Here is a 7,805-nt window from a genome sequence, read left to right on the forward strand (position 1 = left end):
TTGTGAAATTCCAATTTCAATCGATTCCGGTTCGAAGATCAAATATCATGGCATAGCCTATACCATGTCAATATTTTTCCCTTCAAAGATAAAGGGAAAACCTTCTTCTTAACTTCATTTCCGGATAAACCTGAAAGCTTAAATAATCCACAAATTTCATCCACATGTGTAAGATGCATATCAGGATGTTCTGTTCCATCTCCTGCATAAGGATTAGCTAGCAGTTGTTCTATCATACCCGCAAGAATTTCATAACCGATATTTTCAGTAGGTTTAGTTGGTTGAGGGGCAACACTTTGTGTTTCAGGTGGAGGTGAAGATACCCCGAACAAACCCCTCAAAGGATTATCTTCCATAGTAACAAGTGACAGTAAATTTTAGCACATAGTAATAAATTTTCCTTACCGATTTCCACTTACCAAGAGCGCTTCACTCCCCAGCAACGGCGCCAGAAAACTGTCTTGATGACCCACAAGTATAGGGATCAAACGTAGTCCTTTCGATTAGTAAGAGTGTTTAACCCAACGATGAGCAGAAGGAATGACAAGTTGTTTTCAGCAAGGCATTTTCTGCAAGCACTGAAATAGTCGGTAATAGGTAGTTTCATAGCAAGATAATTTGTAATGGACAAGTAACGGTAACGGTAAATAAAGTGCAACAAGGTAGCCCAATCCTTTTGTGGCAAAGGACAGACCAAAACGGTCTCTTATAATAAGCAAAGTGTTCTTCAGGGCACACGGGAATTTCATCTAGTCACTTTCATCATGTTGGTTTGATTCACGTTCGCTACTTTGATAATTTGATATGTGGGTGGACTGGTGCTTGGGTGCTGTTCTTACTTGAACAAACCTCCCATTTATGATTAATCCCCTCTCAAGCATCCGCAACTACGAGAAAAGTATTAAGTTAAATTCTAACCATAACATTAAGCATTTGGATCCAAATCGGCCCCTTATGAAGTAGCGCATAAACTAGGGTTTAAACTTCTATCACTCTAGCAACCCATCATCTAATAACTACTCCACAATGCATTCCCTTAGGCCCAAAGATGGTGAAGTGCCATGTAGTCGACGTTCACATGACACCATTAAGGGAACCACAACATACATATCATCAAAATATCAAACACAAATCAAGTTCACATGATTACTTGCAACGTGACTTCTCCCGTGACCTCAAGAATAAAAGTAACTACTCACAAATGATATTCTCAAGATCAGAGGGGTATTAAATAGCATAATGGATCTGAACATATAATCTTCAACCAAATAAACCATATAGTAATCAACTACAAGATATAATCAAAACTACTAGTCACCCAGAGGTACCAATCTGAGGTTCCGGTGCAAAGATTGAACGCAAGAGATGGACTTGGGTTTGAGAGGAGATGGTGTTGTTGAAGATGTTGATGGAGATTGGCCTCCCAAAGATGAGTGGGTTGTTGGTGATGACGATGGCTTCGATTTCCCCCTTGGGGGGGGGGGTTCCCTTGGCGGAATCGCTCCGCCGGAGAGCAAAAGTGTTCCTGCCCAAGTTCTGCCTCGAGATGGCGGTGCTACGTCCTGAAAGTCCTCTCTATATACCAGAAGATGGGCACCGGAGGAGGGCCGGACTGACCACAACCCACCAGGGCGCGCTAGGGGGGCCTGGCATGCCCTGGTGTCTTCTAGTCACCAGATGGCCCCCCTCCGGTAGTTATTTGGTCCAGTATTTTTCATATATTCCAAAATAATTTTCTGTAAATTTTCAGCTCATTTGGAGATGTGCAGAATAGGTGTCTTAACGTAGCTTTTTCAGGTCCAGAATTCAGCTACCGGTATGCTCCCTCTTTGTGTAAACCTTGCATATTATGAGGGAAAAGGCATTAGAATTACTCCATAAAGCATTATTATGCATAAAAACATTATAAATAATAGTAGGAAATAATGATGCAAAATGGATGTATCAGCTACATTGTCGCGAGCTCCAGTTCGATCATGTTGTCTCCTCTGGGAAGCAAGACACCAGACCCGTCCACCGCGATCAGAACACCATTGACTTGTTCACCGGCCGGTCAGTCAGTCAGGAAAGCACGTCAAGTCGGTTAATAGCTCTGGTCCGGCATGCTGATCCGCGATTACTAGCGATTTCAACTCCATTCTAAATATAGGAAAGATAAAGAACCCCATTTTTCTAGTTCTTATGATGCACTGGGAGCTGTACTTCGTGAAGGTGAAGGCCGGCCTCGGGCTACCTCGTTAGCGAGCTCCAATCCCGCCATGTCGATTGCTCCAGGAAGCATGGTACAAAACCTGTACACATGTGTTTTGTTCGCCATGAATCTGTTCACCGTGCACCTGTTTGTCGCTATGTGTACACTGTGATCTGTTCGCCGGGGACATATAGGCCACCATGGTAGAGCACCAGAGCTACCGGCGGGGCTACATCGTTGGCGAGCTCCAAACAAGAACATGGCACCTGAAGATGAAGGGCTTGTGGTAGACAGTTTTCGACGCGGTCGGCGACTTGGCGTAGTCTCCTGGTCCTGTAAAGTCGTCTCTGGCGGCGGCGTAGTAGGAGTTGCCCTCTGGTACGAGAAGAATGGCACTCATCCATGGCCACCTCCATTGGGTGCGTTTTCCACCACCTCCACAACATCTGGTATGAGAAGAGCGTTGCTTTGTTTGTGGTCACCTTTGTTGGGCGCGTCCTCCGCCGCCTCATCTGCTCCTGGTACGAGAAGAGCACCGCATCATCTGCAGACATCTCCGTTCAGCGTGTCATCCTCCACCTCAAGATCCTTTCACTGGTCTTGTCACATGTACGTGCACCATCGCGTGTGAGGCCGCCATACACGCCCCCGCCCTGGGCGCGTCTCTCTCAGCTGGGTCTGATCTACTCTTCTCTTTGGTGCATGCCTTGTCTCCCGTAAAACCTGTTAAGGAAAAGACTGCACGTACCATAGAAGAAGTGGAAGAGGGGGACACGCCAGCTGTTGCAGATGGATGCATCGCAAGCCTGCGGATGCGTTCCATGGAAGCTTGTCTCCATGGAGTGGTGCGCTTCCTGTTATGAGACGCATCAACGACATCTGAGGGAGTCCTGGATTAAGGGGTCCTCGGGTGTCCGGGCTATGTGATATGGACCGGACTTATGGGCTGTGAAGATACAAGGTAGAAGACCTTTCCCCGTGTCCGCATAGGACTCTCCTATGCGTGGATGACAAAATTGGTGTCCGGATATGTAATTTCCTTCTTCTGCAAGCCGACTCTATACAACCCTAGGCCCCTCCGGTGTCTATATAAACCGGAGGGTTTAGTCCGTAGAGGCTATCAGAATTTACATAGACTAGACAGCTAGGGTTGAGCCATAACGATCTTGAGGTAGATCGACTCTTGTAACCCGTATACTCATCAAAGATAATCAAGCAGGAAGTAGGGTTTTACCTCCGTTAAGAGGGCCCGAACCTGGGTAAATACTGCGTCCCCTTTGTCTCCTGTTACCTTCGATCCTCAGATGCACAGTTCTGCACCCCCTACCCGAGATCGGTCGGTTTTGACACCAACATTGGTCCTTTCATTGAGAGTTCCACTTTGTCGTCGGCAGGAGGTTTGATGGCTCATTCGATCATCAACAATGATCTTGTTTCCGGGGAAACTTTCCTCCCCGGTCAATATTTTGTGTTCGGCGGCTTCGCCCTGCGTGCCAATTCAATTGGTCACCTTGAACAGATCGACAGCTATGCCCCTGGTCATTAGATCAAATTCGGGAGCCTGAATTACATCGTTGATATCCGAGGAGACTTGATCTTCGAAGGGTTCACGGCCCCGACCACTATTCCTCATCTCCAAGAAGGAAACCCATCGGACCCATCATCAAGCACCGCTCAAAGACAAACTATCATCCCTGCCCTAGCCGTAGATCCAGAGCAAACCACCTCATCCGAAGATGGGAGTTTGGAACCCACCAAACTCTCTCCTACTACGGAGTTCTTTGCCGGAGACCCAGAGGTGACCATGTCTTCTACAAGCCTGGAATCAAGCAGGACTCTCCCTGTCATCGGAGACCCGAACTCACCCCTAGAGGCTATCTCCGTACTCTCAAGGTCTGCACCCATTGAGCACGACCAGGTGTCATGTACCATGACCAGCTCCGCAGGACCTCGGTTCCCCGTCCGGCCTTCGCTCTTAAGCGAGGCCTTGGACTTACTGCGATCTCTCGCCACCACGGATGTATCACCACCAAATTGCGCCCATCCCGGAATAGGGGCTGAGAGCGGGGAATTTTGCTCCCCACCCACCACCCACTTAATAGCCAATATTGAAGACTTAACCGACATGCTAGATTACGCCTCCGAAGACATCGTCGGTATGGACGACGATGCCGGAGACAAACTAGGCCAAGACCGGCCATTTACCGGGCGCTGGACGGCCACCTCCACATATAATGTGTATATGGTGGATACACCTAAAAAGGATGACGATGATGGCAGGAAGGATCCGAGCGAGGATAAGCCCGTAGAGGCACCACCGAAGCGTTGACATCAGCGACGCTGCTCAAAATCGCGCCGCGAAAAGGAAAGCAATACCGACACCGAAGACAATAACACTCCAAACGATGCCGAAGATCCCGAAGACCCCGCAGAGCCTGCGTCCGAGCATGATGATTGGGAGGAGGGACGACGAGCCAGTCGGGAATGAGAATTCAGAGGATAGTAATTATCTACCGATCTTCGAGGAGGATGTCAGCCTCGGCAACGAAGACTTCATCGTGCCAGAGAAACCTCTCGAGCAAGAGCACTTTAAGCGCCAGCTAATCACAACTGCGAGAAGCCTAAAAAAAACAACAATAGCTTCAAGCCGAACAGGATACACTCAACGACAGATGGACCCAGGTCCTAGCTGCCGAAGAATATGGCCTCGAGCGCCCAACAAAGGGTTATCTGAAGCGTCGGCTACTGCCATAATTCGATGGAGAGGCCTTGAGCCAATACCATTGAGATATAATCATGCTGATGAACCAGACCGACCACCACATGGGCGAGACAAAGTGGCTACTTATGCCGAACACCAGCCCGCACCACCTTGCCGTTGAGGCAAAGAGGTAGCGGCCCTGGGCTACACCTATGACCTACGCCAGGACTTGGAAAATAGAGCCGGTCAGGCCAGATCAATCTATGGATCTAGGGGGTGTGCTCCAACACGAGATGACGACTATCAAGCCTGGCGCGATAATCATAACCTCACCAGGGCTGAAAACCGAACATGGATGTCATCCGAACTCCATCATAACGTTACTCGATAAAGAGGCGCCACACACCCCTTATGCTTTACCGATGAGGTAATGCAGCACCAGTTCCCAAAAGGGTTCAAACCTGTAAACATTAAAGCATACGATGGAACGACAGATCCTGTGGTATGGATTGAAGATTTTCTTCTCCATATTCATGGCTCGCGGTGACGATCTCCATGCCATTAAATACCTCCCACTAAAACTAAAGGGACCAGCACGGCAGTGGCTAAATAGCCTACCAGAGAACTCTATTGGCAGCTGGGAAGACTTGGAGGATGCATTTTGAGACAACTTCCAGGGTACTTATGTCCGGCCACCGGACGCCGATGACCTCAGTCACATAGTTCAGCAACCCGGATAGTCAGCCCGTAAACTCTAGACTCGGTTCTTAATTAAAAAGAACCAAATCGTCGACTGTCCGGACGCTGAAGCCCTAGCGGCCTTTAAACATAGCGTCCGCGATGGATGGCTTGCCCGACACCTCGGCCAAGAAAAGCCGAAGTCTATGGCAGATCTTACCGCACTCATGACCCGGTTCTGTGCGGGAGAAGACAACTGGTTAGCTCGTAGAAGCAACAGTACCAGCGACCACGGCACCTCCAAAGCTAGGGAAGGCAACAGATGGCCACGACATAACAAGCACAAGCGTCAGAACAACAATGAAGAAACCGAAGATACATCGGTCAATGCGGAATTCAGCGTCTCTAAACCCGGTCAGCGGAAGAAGCCATTCAAAGGAAACAGGGACGGCCCATCCAATTTAGAAAAAATACTCGATCGGCCTTGCCAGATTCATGGTACCCCCAACAAGCCTGCAAATCATTCCAACAGAAACTTTTGGGTCTTCAAACATGCCGGTAAGTTAAATACCGAACATAAGGGGAAACGGCCGCCAAGCGAGGACGATGAAGAGCCTGCCTACCGAACACAGGGGGGCAGAAGAAATTTCCCCCCGAGGTAAAAACATTGAATATGAAATATGTCACTCATATCACCAAGAGGGAGCGCAAGCGCACACTAAGGTACGTCTACGCTGTAGAGCCGGTCGCCCCAAAATTCAATCCGTTGTCAGCTTGTCCGATCACCTATGACCGCAGGGACCACCTGACCAGTATCCGTCATGGAGGCTCGGCAACTCTGGTCCTTGATCCAATCACCAATGGATTCCATCTCACTCGAGTCCTTATGGATGGCGGCAGCAGTCTTAACTTGATTCATCAAGACACTGTTCGTAAAGTGGGAATTGACCCGTTAAGAATCAAGCCTAGTAACACCACCTTTAAAGGAGTGATACCCGGCGTCAAGGCCCGCTGCACGGGTTCATTAACATTGGAAGTAGTCTTTGGTTCGCCGGATAGCTTCCGAAGCGAAGACTTGATCTTCGACATTGTCCCCTTTCGTAGTGGTTATCACGCACTTCTCGGATGAACCGCCTTCGCACGCTTCAACGCAGTCCTGCACTATGCTTACTTAAAGCTCAAGATGCCCGGACCACGCGGCTTCATAACAGTCAATGGAAACATGGAGCACTCCCTCCGTACTGAGGAGCATACCGCGGCCCTTGCAGCCGAGGTACCAAGCGGCCTTATCAAGACGAACATTTCATCGGCCATCAAGCCCCCGGACACTGTTAAACGAGTCCGGTCTACTCTGCAGAACGACAGCTCGGTGCATCCAGAGCTGGACTAGCAGCTCCGCCTCCGTCGGTTGCCCCGTCTGACCGTGACATATGTACCGTGTGTGCATAACTACGCACTTAAAATACCTTGGGCAACGACGGAGGCACACTGCGGGTAGGGTCTATAGTGCGGTTTAACCCTATTCTGACCTCAACCCCTTCCTTTTTCTTTCTTTTCCTTTTCTCTTCCTCCTATTATAGGTTCGTTAAAACCTAATCACCTGACGGTCGCACAAGGGCTCTTTCCCAGACCCCTTTTATGTATACGTGATCATCAATTTCTCCTCTCAAAGGATCCAGCACCATGGCAACATCGGCGCAGACTTGCGGCGGGGCGTCAAGGGAATCTTCAAGAATACCTTTTCTTTTTAGGTCTTGTACACAACTTCCCCTTGTTTACAAATTCTCGGCATGTCAAATAGCCTTGATGTTTATGGCATTATCTGTAATAACACGTTTTGACGTATCAATCAGATTATAATGAAACAGTTTTTCACCAACCTAGTTCGGTATTGGTTTATTTCATAATCTGTATTCCCTCTATGCGTCAGATTGCCATATACACTTTGTTACGGCTTAAATGCCAGGGGCTCTATTCGCCCACACATATATTTTCACAAAAAAGTGGGAACTCTTTTAGAGTATACTTCGGCATCCCGAATATTGCATTATATGCATCAGCTCTGAATCATGTCTTTCGTCAATAGTTGGGTTGCCCGGCTCCTGTGATTACCACCTTATGTTCCCCTCGTTTGGCTAAGGTACTAAAGGGAGAACTACTACGATTGTGTTTCTGGTTCGTCCGGTCAAACACCTTAGTAGAGAAAGCCGAAAACTGACTGTCATGATATGGCGA

This window comes from Triticum aestivum, chromosome 4D (genome assembly GCF_018294505.1).
Source record: "Triticum aestivum cultivar Chinese Spring chromosome 4D, IWGSC CS RefSeq v2.1, whole genome shotgun sequence".
Classification (NCBI taxonomy): domain Eukaryota; kingdom Viridiplantae; phylum Streptophyta; class Magnoliopsida; order Poales; family Poaceae; genus Triticum; species Triticum aestivum.